Genomic DNA, 13,693 nt, shown 5'->3' with positions numbered 1-13,693 from the left:
AAAACGCATCCACAGACATTCTCTCAGGGGCAGAAGAGGAAAGCGAAAATGCCCAGGCTTGTGGGGACCCCCTAATCAGGGACATAACTACCCCCACACTCTGTTTCTCATCCACAAAGGAGCGGGGTCTCAAAGAGAAAAAGCTTACAGCCCTCCTTAAATGCCTTGAAATCATCTTTGTTACCAGAAAACATATCTGGCAATTTAACCGGCGATTCGGGTGGGACCAAAATGACATCTCTATTCCCCACCTGCTGGAAGCCTGCGGAAAGTACCCCCTGAACGGAGTCCTCAACCCGCCGTTGAGACTGGGCCAGAGCTTGGAGTTCCAAACTAAGCTTCTGCAGTGACTGAGTCAAGCATTTCACCTGCTCAGATAAAGCACACATTGGGTCCATGCTGCAGAAGTGAGGAGAGAAAAAAAAAAAATTGCAGGCCAGTTATAATGTCAGGAACACCGCACTGAACTTGCTCACTGAGCCAGTGCACGTGTCCTGAGTAAAGTGAACTGTGCTCAATGATACCTGTGGAGCGGGCAGCAGCCGAGTAGATGCGTACCTCAGAGCCGCAGGACCTGAAGCATGTCACTGCTAGGGGTGTGGCCTAAACTCCAGGGAGCTAGGAGCAGCAAGAGAACTCCTAGCAGGGTAACTGCGAGACAAAGTTACCAAGGGGCATAGATAGGGAGAATAGTCAGGAGGTAGCCAATGAGTCACACACAGAGATAGCTGCAAGGTACAAGAGGGGCGAGCAGAAAGTAGTCAGGTCACAGGCAATGAGTCATACAGAGATAATAATGCAGTACAGAATCAACAGGAAAAAGAACTGGGTCAGAACCATATAAACAAGCTATAACAACAAACAGGCACACAGGGGTCAGCACACTAGGCCCAAGGCAAAAGTATAACTGGCAGGGATTGAAGCTTCCCAGGGGTTTAAGAAGCTCTCCCAGAACCAGAAAGGCCACCATCATAACCCCATGTGTGCAGGTCAAAACCTGCACTGAGCTCCAGACATTAACCCCTGACGTGCAGCTCAAAAACCTGCACTGGGATCATGACACATACTAGGAGCAGCTACCTCCATATACATTATACAAAAAAAATTGCACTCTAAAGCATGTCAATGTGAAATATATGAAATTTGAATAGCAGTGCTGCTTCTGAATACTAGGAAAAAATGAGACACTTAGCACATAATTTAGCCAATTCATGCAAGCCCATCAACCAACGTCAAAGTGGTCTCAAAAACTGATGCGTCCACTCCCTATGTATCAATGTGAATACCTCTCTTAGGATGATGTCTGAATTCCTGGGTGAATGTGGGTCTCGATGGTGGTGGTGGTGCTGCATCTGTTGGTAGTGGCAAAAGCACAATAGCACCTAAGGCAGGAGGTGTTGAGCCTGCGTTATTGTCTGGCTCCACAAGGCCTTGAAGGCTCTCTTTTCCGGGAGTAGGTAAACCACTTTTAAAGCCGGAGCTTCAGGAACAAGTTTTGGCTTACATTGCTCACACAGCCTTCAGCTCTCTCGCCTCCTCTTCTGAAGTTTCAAAAAATAAAAGCACCGAGTCGTCAGCAGAGGCTCCTGGTCAGGAACACCTTTCCTTGTGTCCTTCACCCCTACCAAAAGTGAAGGATGTGGCAGACCACACTACCGATTACTCCATGGAGCTCTTTTCACATACCATGCCTGGGTTAGCAAGTCAAATCGTGAATTCCCCAGTCCAAGATGAATCTGACATGGAGTGCACGGATGCACAGCCACTGCTAGATTTTTCTGCTGGTACATTCACTCAGAGCACTACATTGTCCTCGCAGTGTACTGAGGCAGAATCAGACCCTGATGAAACTCAGGTGCCCCTTCCCGCATACTATACCAACTTACACAGTGACGCAAAGGAAGGTGCAGATGAAATTGAAGAGGAGGTGATGGATGACCCAGATTGGCATCCATTGGGGGAAGAGGGTGCCGCTGCCAATAGCTTAGAAGAGGAGGAGGAGGATCCGCAGCAGGCAACGACATCGCAACAGCTGTTATCTGGCATGACCGTAGCAGTCCAAAAACATGTTCCAAAAACCAAAAAGGGTTGCAGGACAGCTTTGCCAGACGGTCAAATTAGCACAGCGTGCAAGGTCTCAAAATGTCTTCCATAGTAGGAAGAGTGCAGTGTGGCACTTTTTTGAACAAAATCCTAATGATATGGCAAAAGTTATCTGTAAGAAGTGCGCAAAGACCTTTAGCCAAGGGAAAATTCTGAGAAATTTGAATACCAGTTGCATGCTTAGACATTTAACCACCATGCACTTGCAAGCGTGGACGGACTACCAAACCTCACGTACCACATGTGCACCTGCTCCGAATGAAGGTAGTCAGCAACGCTACATAGCTTCCCCCACTATAAGCCCACCAGTTAGCACACCACCAGCAGCAAATGTCGAGGTGTCGTCGCAAGGGCAAAGCAGTCATGGAATCACAATGTTATTGCTACGAAAGACTGAATTTAGGCCATCAGCAACACCATCACCAACCCTCTCTCAGTCCGCCATGTTCACCGCTAGTTCCACCATATAAAAAAAAAAATAAAAGAATAAGGAGCATCTAATACCATATACAAATAGTATTTTATTGAATATATTCATAAGTTATAAAAATATTTTTATTCATATCAAAAAAATTTTTTAAATAAAAATTGTGAAGGACACAAGACATAAGGTCCGACACAGTTACTGTAATTGCAGATCAGGGAGACAGCTTTAAAATATCTTTACATATACCAATGATACCAGACATATACAGTCATTTGTGCTGCTTTAGATACACATATATACTGTACATATAGCATGTGCCCAAATAGCATCCACACAAAATCTATTTAAACAATCTAAATAGTATAAAAGGTCTCACCAGATAGTAGCTGTGTAACCGGTTACACCAAGCAGCCACAACGCACATTTCACTTGGGCTTCCTCAGGGTGCTGTGCATAAGTCTATGTGTTCAGTCATATATATATATACCCCATACATCTGTATCAAATTATGGTAAAATGAGCGGAGCACATGGATGAGTCACATAATGTCAAGATCTAAAAGGTTCCGGGTCATAGAACAATCACATGACCACAATATTACCATGGCAGCTACACATATCGTAAACAAAAATCAGCTTGCAAATACCCACATCATCATGAACATATTAAGCGGCGCATGTGGATGACATACGCAGGGCTGGAAAGGACGTTCCCCCCGGCCTCCAGCGTGATGTGCGAGTACACAGATCGCCCCATAGCAACCTGAGTCTCAACCACCACACCACGGATGCCAGAAGCAACGTCCCTGCCCATACGCGTCACCGGCATGCACACATGTTCATAGGAGACAGGCATATAACAACATATCCTTTATATTTCCCCATATAGCACAACCTGCAAGCGCGCCGCCGGAGATCATTGGAAAGACATTAAAAACACCAAGTGATCATGGTTCAAGTACCATGCAGCACCACTCAACGAGACTATGTTCACAATTCAAGTTATAAACAAATAATGAAGTAAATATCAAAATATGCCATAATATATATAACACATGCATATAAAAATTATATCTATGTATAAATAAAGTGAACAAGTTATAATAAAAGTATCATACAAAAATAGTGTAAATAGAAAAAATCATAGTAAGTGTCATGTCATTATACATATTGTATACATGTTACATAAGGTGACCAATAATAAACAACAAAATAGTGAAAACATAGAACAAATCGTGTCCATAGTCTTGCCATTATTCTTTCTACTTGTTGTTTTACTTGCTCCCATATTCAGCCAGAGGATTCCATATATGCCATATGGGTATTACAATGGGGTAACATCAGATAGACAAAGACTAAATAAAAAGCAATAAAAAATGTTAAAAACAGAACACACAAACAAAGAACCAAATCTTTCTCATAGATATGATGCAAAACAGAGTTGCTCATTTAAACCGTGGGGGACCATAGTTCCCAGAGTTGCAATCCACTTGCACTCCCTCTGGGTCAATATTCGTTTATAATCACGCCCTCTAATCCCTAACCGAATCCTGTCTATCCCACAAATGCTTAATTCTTTAGGGTCACACTTATGTCTCTCCCTAAAGTGTCTTGGGAGGGTTTTTAGGGTACTAACATCATCCACATTTTTAGCAGCTATTATACTGTATCTCTGACGTGTTCACGTGCCTTTACACGAAGTTCCCTTGTAGTCAAACCCACATATATCAGTGAGCATGTACATTTCGCATACTACACCACATTGGTAGTGCTACACGTAATGTAATCCTTGATCTTAAAAGTCCGGGAACCATCGCTAGATGCGAATGATGTAGTCCTTACAAAATTATTACATGCCAGACAGTCACCACAGGGATAAAAACCAATCCTAGATGTACCAGCCCCAAAATTTCTAGATCTCCTTGCCGTCATCATTGGTCTCTCCGGTAGATAATTTGCCAGAAAAGGATCAGTCTTTAGTACCGACCAATGTTTAGTCATAATGGCCCTCATTCTCTCCCATTGATGCACTGGTCAACAGCATTTTTGGTGCCAAAGATATTTCATCGAATTTAGGGTATTTTTGGGGTGCTGATTCTGAATATGTCATCAGTTTTGCCAGATTGGCTCAAGTTTTTGAGATTTTTGGTATCTTATTTATAGCACTTGTTGGTAAATGCGACGCATCATCTCATTAATTTCTTTGGATTAGTACTTGAACTGAGCAGTTCTCAATATAGTTTTGTGTTAATTAGTGTTCTAAAAGTTTGTTCATAGCTTGATTTTTGCACTAACTTTATGTTGTTGTCTGTTTTCCAGTGAAAAGCATGAACTCATCATGAAGAAGTTGTCTTAACGATCCAGACTCATTCTGTTACATTTGTGGTGAATATACACTGCCAAAACATAGAAGAAACATAACAGACTTCGTAAAAAAAGTGTATTTTGCCTATTTTGGGGTTATGCTTGGGGACCAAGACAAGTTTTGGGCACCACACATAGTGTGCAAAGCATGTATCGAATTATTACGAAAATGGAGCAAAGGACAAAGAAAAAGCTTCAAATTTGGTGTTCCAATGGTGTGGAGAGAGCCAAAAAATCATCATGATGACTGTTATTTATGGTAAACACAGGTACAGGCACATCTTCACAATGAGGGACAGGCCTTCTTGCAGATTCCATGTTACTCCCATTTTCGTTTCTTATGCTTATTGAATCCTTGCACTTGCACTGCACAGAAATAACAGTCATCATGATGATTTTTTGGCTCTCTCCACACCATTGGAACACCAAATTTGAAGCTTTTTCTTTGTCCTTTGCTCCATTTTCGTAATAATTCGATACATGCTTTGCACACTATGTGTGGTGCCCAAAACTTGTCTTGGTCCCCAAGCATAACCCCAAAATAGGCAAAATACACTTTTTTTACGAAGTGTGTTATGTTTCTTCTATGTTTTGGCAGTGTATATTCACCACAAATGTAACAGAATGAGTCTGGATCGTTAAGACAACTTCTTCATGATGAGTTCATGCTTTTCACTGGAAAACAGACAACAACATAAAGTTAGTGCAAAAATCAAGCTATGAACAAACTTTTAGAACACTAATTAACACAAAACTATATTGAGAACTGCTCAGTTCAAGTACTAATCCAAAGAAATTAATGAGATGATGCGTCGCATTTACCAACAAGTGCTATAAATAAGATACCAAAAATCTCAAAAACTTGAGCCAATCTGGCAAAACTGATGACATATTCAGAATCAGCACCCCAAAAATACCCCAAATTCATTAAAATATTTTGGACACCAGAAAAAAAATTTTTTTTCGTTGACCTGTGTTATTTGTAGAAATAAATCTGGTAACTGTCTGTCCTTTCTTTTTCTTATCATCCCTCCTAGACTGGTTATATGACAGAAGTGAACCCCTATCTGTTTTTTTAGTTCTCAAATAACCACTCTTAATATTCCTCTTACTATACCCACGTTCCAAAAACCTCCCCCCCAGGTCCACTGCCTGTCAATGATCTCTGGCGGCGCTCTTGCAGGTTGTGCTATATGGGGAGATATAAAGGCTATGTTGTTATATGCCTGTCTCCTATGAGCATGTGTGCATGCCGGTGACGCGTATGGGCAGGGACGTTGCTTCTGGCATCCGTGGTGTGGTGGGTGAGACTCAGGTTGCTATGGGGCGATCTGTGTACTCGCACTTCTCGCTGGAGGCCGGGGGGGACGTCCTTTTCAGCCCTACGTGTGTCATCCACATGCGCCACTTAATATGTTCATGATGATGTGGGTATTTGCAAGCTGATTTTTGTTTACGATATGTATGGCTGCCATGGTAATATTATGGTCATGTGATTGTTCTATGACCCGGAACCTTTTAGATCTTGACCTTATGTGACTCATCCATGTGCGCCGCTCATTTTACCATGATTTGATACAGATATATGGGGCATATATACACTCACTGGCCACTTTATTAGGTACACCTCTCCAACTGTGTGTTAAGACTTAATTTCTAATCAGCCAATCACATGGCGGCAACTCAGTGCATTTAGGCATGTAGACATGGTCAAGACAATCTCCTGCAGTTCAAACCGAGCATCAGTATGGGGAAGAAAGGTGATTTGAGTGCCTTTGAACGTGGCATGATTGTTGGTGCCAGAAGGGCTGGTCTGAGAATTTCAGAAACTGCTGATCTACTGGGATTTTCACGCACAACCATCACTAGGGTTTACAGAGAATGGTCCGAAAAAGAAAAAAAATCCAGTGAGCGGCAGTTCTGTGGCCGGAAATGCCATGTTGATGCCAGAGGTCAGAGGAGAATGGGCAGACTGGTTCGAGCTGATAGAAAGGCAACAGTGACTCAAATTGCCACCCGTTACAACCAAGGTAGGCAGAAGAGCATCTCTGAACGCACAGTGCGTCGAACTTTGAGGCAGATGGGCTACAGCAGCAGAAGACCACACTGGGTACCACTCCTCTCAGCTAAGAACAGGAAACTGAGGCTACAATTTGCACAAGCTCATCGAAATTGGACAGTAGAAGATTGGAAAAACGTTGCCTGGTCTGATGAGTCTCGATTTCTGCTGCGACATTCGGATGGTAGGGTCAGAATTTGGCGTAAACAACATGAAAGCATGGATCCATCCTGCCTTGTATCAACGGTTCAGGCTGGTGGTGGTGGTGTCATGGTGTGGGGAATTTTTTCTGGGCACTCTTTGGGCCCCTTGGTACCAATTGAGCATCGTTGCAACGCCACAGCCTACCTGAGTATTGTTGCTGACCATGTCCATCCCTTTATGACCACAATGTACCCAACATCTGATGGCTACTTTCAGCAGGATAATGCGCCATGTCATAAAGCTCGAATCATCTCAGATTGGTTTCTTGAACATGACAATGAGTTTACTGTACTCAAATGGCCTCCTCAGTCACCAGATCTCAATCCAATAGAGCATCTTTGGGATGTGGTGGAATGGGAGATTCGCATCAGGGATGTGCAGCCGACAAATCTGCGCCAACTGTGTGATGCCATCATGTCAATATGGTCCAAAATCTCTGAGGAATGCTTCCAGCACCTTGTTGAATCTCTGCCACGAAGAATTGAGGCAGTTCTGAAGGCAAAAGGGGGTCCAACCCGTTACTAGCATGGTGTACCTAATAAAGTGGCCAGTGAGTGTATATGACTGAACACATAGACTTATGCACAGCCCCCCTGAGGAAGCCCAAGCGGAATGCGCGTTGGGGCTGCTTGGTGTGACCGGTTACACAGCTACTATCTGGTGAGACCTTTTATACTATTTAGATTGTTTAAATAGATTTTGTGTGGATGCCATTTGGGCACATGCTATATGTATATATATGTATATCTAAAGCAGCACAAATGACTGTGTATGTCTGGTATCATTGGTATATGTAAAGATATTTTAAGGCTGTCTCCCTGATCTGTAATTACAGTAACTGTGTCGGACCTTATGTCTTGTGTCCTTCACAATTTTTATTTAAAAAATTTTTTTCATATGAATAATAATGACTAAAAATATTTTTATAACTTATGAATATATTCAATAAAATACTATTTGTATATGGTATTAGATGCTCCTTCTTCTTCTTTTTTTTTTTTACACGTTTTATTGGAGTATACCTTTTATTATTTTTATCACTTAGTTTTAACTCCTTTTTCTGGGATTTTTTTAATTGTAGTTCCACCATATGCAGCTCTCAAGTCCAGCTCACCCTACCAGAGACTCTGAGTAGGACAAGAAAGTACTCATCCTCTCATCCACGTACACTGGCTTTGAACGCCCACATTGCCAAACTAATCTCGTTAGAGATGATGCCCTACCGGTTGGTTGAAACCAAAGCTTTCCGCGAGCTCATGGCCTACCCAGTTGGCACTTTTCGCGAAAAGCCATCCCAGCCCTCTACGTGCATGTGAAAGATCGCATTGTCCATGCACTCAAGCAATCAGTGAGTGGAAAGGTGCACCTCACAACAGATGCATGGTCAGGGCCGTTACGTGTCCATCACTGCGCACTGGGTTAATGTGGTGGATGCAGGGTCCACAGGAGACAGCGGCGGTGGGACAGTGCTGCCTAGCCCATGGTATAGGAAACAGTTGGCTGTAGACGTTCGACCCTCCTCCTCCTCCAGAAGCGAAAGCTCATCCACAGAGCGAAGTTGCACGAGCACTCCATCCGCAGCTGCCAGTGTTGCACACGAGTTGTCCCACTGTCGAACAGCTAGTGGTAAGCGTCAGCAGGCTGTGTTGAAGATGATGTGTTTGGGCGACAACAGACACACCGTGAAGGTACTCGCCGACTACTTGCAGCGACAAACTGAGTCATGGCTGGGCAGTCTACATCTTGAGGCAGGCAAGGTAGTTAGTGATAACGGCCGGAATTTTGTGGCAGCCATAGCCCTTTCAAAACTCTGACACATACCTTGCCTGGCTCACACCTTGAACCTGGTGGTGCAGTGCTTCCTCAATAATTATCCAGAGTTAACACCCCTGCTCCATAAGGTGCGAAGACTGTGCTCGTACATCCGCCGGTCGCCCGTACACTCCAGTCGTATGCAGAAGCTGCAGCGATTGCTCCACCTTCCCAAGCACCGCCTAATTATCGACGTTGCAACAAGGTGGAACTCCTCCCTGCACATGGTTCAGAGGCTGTGCGAACAGATGCAGGCTGTAATTCATTTGTGGGAGGATACACAGGCAGGCAGTTTGCAGGCAGACATGGAGTTGTCTGGTGTGCAGTGGTCGAAGCTGAAAGACCTCTGTAAAGTCCTTCAGTGTTTTGAGGAATGCACACGGCTGGTAAGTGCAGACGATGCCATCATAAGCATGAGCATCCCACTTATGCGTCTGCTCATGCAAACTTTGACGCACATTAAGGAGCAGGCGTCTGCAGCCGAGGAGGAAGAGGAGGAGGGAAGCTTTGATGACAGTCAGCCATTGTCTGCTCAGGGAAGTCTCGTGGATGAGGTGGAGGAAGAGGAGGAGGATGATGGGGATGATTATTTAGGGGAGGAGGATGCTTCTCAGGGGGCAAGAAAAAATGTTGGCATGGCAAGGTCAGGTTCAGGGTTTGTGCGTGACTGGAGGGATGTTGATTTGCCAGAAAGTGCTCCTCCACCCAGCACTCGCATTGCATCATTGACACCTGGAACATTGGCCCACATGTGTGATTATGCCTTGCAGATCCTAAAAAGGGACCCCCGCATTGCCAAAATGATGAACGATGACGACTAGAGTTGAGCGATACCAGCCGATACTTGAAAATATCGGATCGGAATGGATCGGCCGATCTTAAAAAAAAGTATCGGTATCGCCGATTCCGATACCGGGAACCAATGCAAGTCAATGGGGCCAAAATATCTGAATTAAAAAAAACCCTTTCTTTCCTTGTAGGTTAATTCTACATGAAGAAAAACAACTAAGAATAATGTAGAATGTATTGTGGGAGGTGGAGGAGACATTAAAGCCATAGAGGTTTAGCCCAATCAAATGGAATAGCAGGAATTAAACTTTTTTTTTAAAGACGTTAGGAGTTACAAAGATATTGACTATGTTAGCCTCATTTATATTTTGCCAGACATGTATGTCTTCTTCTTTCTTCTTTCTTCTTCTTTCTTATTCTTCTTCCTTTTTTTACCTTCTTCTTCTTCTTATTCCTTTTTTTACATTCTTCTTCTTCTTATTCCTTTTTTTACATTCTTCTACTTCCTTTTTTTACATTCTTCTTCTTATTCCTTTTTTTACATTCTTCTTCTTCCTTTTTTTAAATTCTTCTACTTCCTTTTTTTACATTCTTCTTCTTCTTCCTTTTCTTACATTCTTCATATTCTTCTTATTCAACAATTATTATTCTACATATTCAACTTCTTCATCTTCTTCCTATTCTTCTTCATCATATTCTTGTTTGTGTCAGGCATTCCTGTAGTTGTTATCTAGAAAAGTTAGAAGTTTACACCTTCCGTTCTGCCTGTCACAAAAGATTTACAACAGGATTTGTCCGCGTTCAGTTTGGCCTGCAGCAGCAGGCCTTTTCCAGGGGCACCACGAGGAGGAACGGACTCACCCCCATACACTGCTTAGTCTTCTTCTGCTTATAAATAAGATAATATCATTTGCTCAGAGTATTAGTCGTATGCTTAATGTTCTTCTGCTTTGTTTTTTTATGCTTCTTTGTCTTCTCTCTCTTGTTGTTCTGCATCTTGGTGGTTGTCTTCCTGTTCTTTGTCCTCTTGAACCAGCTGACTGTACTGGCACCCGGAGGGGCAGCAGAAGGAACAAGAGCCAATGGCACTACCGAGGACCAGCTGACGGTGCTGGAACCCGGTTACTAAGCAGGAGATACCTGTGCTACAAAGCACTACCAAGGACCAGCAGACGTTGCCGGAACTCGGATACCGAGATGGAGGCACCTAGGCCAAAGGCTCTGACGAGAACCAGCTGACGGTGCTGGAAGCCGGAGGGGTAGCATAAGCTGCAAGAGCAAATGGAAATAGCGAGGACCAGCTGACAGTGCTGGCACCCGGAGGGGCAGCAGAAGGAATAAGAGCCAATGGCACAACCGAGGACCAGCTGACGGTGCTGGAACCCGGTTACTAAGCAGGAGGTACCTGTGCTACAAAGCACTACCAAGGACCAGCAGACGTTGCCGGAACTCGGATACCGAGATGGAGGCACCTAGGCCAAAGTCTCTGACGAGAACCAGCTGACGGTGCTGGAACCCGGGGGGGTAGCATAAGCTGCAAGAGCAAATGGAAATAGCGAGGACCAGCTGACAGTGCTGGCACCCGGAGGGGCAGCAGAAGGAATAAGAGCCAATGGCACAACCGAGGACCAGCTGACGGTGCTGGAACCCGGTTACTAAGCAGGAGGTACCTGTGCTACAAAGCACTACCAAGGACCAGCAGACGTTGCCGGAACTCGGATACCGAGATGGAGGCACCTAGGCCAAAGGCTCTGACGAGAACCAGCTGACGGTGCTGGAACCCGGAGGGGTAGCAGAAGTTACCCCTGAAAAGCAAAGTTGGCATGCCGCAAGCTGGCCGCAGTTACCGAATCACACAGTCCTACAGGGGGTGCTTGTCCTACTGGCACTACGGAACAAGCCTTTCTTACCAGAACCCGCAGTCCACATAGGAAGCACCTAAACTGCTGGCACCCTAGCCTCGGCTAACCCAACAGCAACACGACATGGCAACTTGGGGTGGCAAACTGACATTGACACTTCCCGGAAACAGCAGGCAGGGCTGGAACCAAGCTGGGCAGGAGGGAGTACCCGTGCCAAAGTCAGTTATGAGCAGCAACTGGCGATGTTGGAGCCCAGGACAAGCACTTAGCAGGCTGAGGCCTGATGTGCTGTCAATTGGGAGGCAGCAGGACAGATTGCCATCAAAACAGCAGGGGAACAGCTGACGTTACTGAACCCCACAAACACAGGAGCTAGTGTTTTACTCTGTGAAGACGGCACTTCCGAGCAACAACTGGCTGTGTTGAAGCCCAGGGACAAGCACGGAGCAGGCTGAGGCTGCATTGAAGAAATTTTAAGATCGGTTGTAGACTTCTACTAATTTTAACCAAGCTCCACTTAGGCCTGTGGCTTCACTGATTTTCGTATTTCCCCTGTCCTCCAACCCCGCCAGTTACAGCTCCGAAGTGGCGTCTGCAAAATCCACACTTGTTCCTGTGTAACAGGTGTTCAGTCCGGTCAGTTAATCCCCTGATGTGTGTCCGGCAATGTCGCCTGCTCTGTCCACATTCCCATAACTAGTTATGGGAATGTGGACAGAGCAGGCGACATTGCCGGACACACATCAGGGGATTAACTGACCGGACTGAACACCTGTAACACAGGAACAAGTGTGGATTGTGCAGACGCCACTTCGGAGCTGTAACTGGCGGGGTTGGAGGACAGGGGAAATACGAGAGACAGTGGAGCCACAGGCCTAATTGGAGCACGGTTAAAAATCAGTAGTGGTACGACTGTGTAGGCAGCAGGAGACTTTGCCATCCACACAGCAGGGGATCAGCTGACGTTACTGAACCCCACTGAGACACGGGAGCAAGTGTCTCTTTCCGTGTGGACGGCACTTCCGAGCTACAACTGGCTGTGTTGAAGCCCAGGAAATAGGAGGGTGTAGGCAGAGGCCTACTGTATTTGGAATGTGGTGACAGCAGGAGAGACTGCCATCCACACAGCAGGGGATCAGCTGACGTTACTGAACCCCACTGAGACACGGGAGCAAGTATCTCTTTCCGTGTGGACGGCACTTCCGAGCTACAACTGGCTGTGTTGAAGCCCAGGAAATAGGAGGGTGTAGGCAGAGGCCTACTGTATTTGGAATGTGGTGACAGCAGGAGAGACTGCCATCCACACAGCAGGGGATCAGCTGACGTTACTGAACCCCACTGAGACACGGGAGCAAGTATCTCTTTCCGTGTGGACGGCACTTCCGAGCTACAACTGGCTGTGTTGAAGCCCAGGAAATAGGAGGGTGTAGGCAGAGGCCTACTGTATTTGGAATGTGGTGACAGCAGGAGAGACTGCCATCCACACAGCAGGGGATCAGCTGACGTTACTGAACCCCACTGAGACACGGGAGCAAGTGTCTCTTTCCGTGTGGACGGCACTTCCGAGCTACAACTGGCTGTGTTGAAGCCCAGGAAATAGGAGGGTGTAGGCAGAGGCCTACTGTATTTGGAATGAGGTGACAGCAGGAGAGACTGCCATCCACACAGCAGGGGATCAGCTGACGTTACTGAACCCCACTGAGACACGGGAGCAAGTATCTCTTTCCGTGTGGATGGCACTTCCGAGCTACAACTGGCTGTGTTGAAGCCCAGGAAATAGGAGGGTGTAGGCAGAGGCCTACTGTATTTGGAATGTGGTGACAGCAGGAGAGACTGCCATCCACACAGCAGGGGATCAGCTGACGTTACTGAACCCCACTGAGACACGGGAGCAAGTATCTCTTTCCGTGTGGACGGCACTTCCGAGCTACAACTGGCTGTGTTGAAGCCCAGGAAATACGAGGGTGTAGGCAGAGGCCTACTGTATTTGGAATGTGGTGACAGCAGGAGAGACTGCCATCCACACAGCAGGGGATCAGCTGACGTTACTGAACCCCACTGAGACACGGGAGCA

The 13,693-nt window shown here is 45.6% G+C and overlaps 1 long non-coding RNA gene across 1 annotated transcript in view; it reads right to left on the bottom strand.

The window, feature by feature from the left end:
• Positions 1–2,973, bottom strand: part of LOC141101137 (uncharacterized) — a 120,866-nt gene extending 117,893 nt beyond the window's left edge. The window contains exon 1 of the long non-coding RNA XR_012234897.1: positions 2,907–2,973. This is a non-coding gene — a long non-coding RNA (uncharacterized lncRNA). The remainder of the gene's footprint in view (positions 1–2,906) is intronic.
• Between the last annotated feature and the right edge of the window lie 10,720 nt (positions 2,974–13,693).

The sequence above is a fragment of the Dendrobates tinctorius genome, unplaced genomic scaffold, assembly GCF_039654945.1.
Source record: "Dendrobates tinctorius isolate UK_male_01 unplaced genomic scaffold, ASM3965494v1 ptg000115l, whole genome shotgun sequence".
In the NCBI taxonomy this organism is placed as follows: Eukaryota; Metazoa; Chordata; class Amphibia; order Anura; family Dendrobatidae; genus Dendrobates; species Dendrobates tinctorius.
Note: the sequence above shows the minus strand (reverse complement) of the source record. Positions and strands in the feature narration are given on the sequence as shown.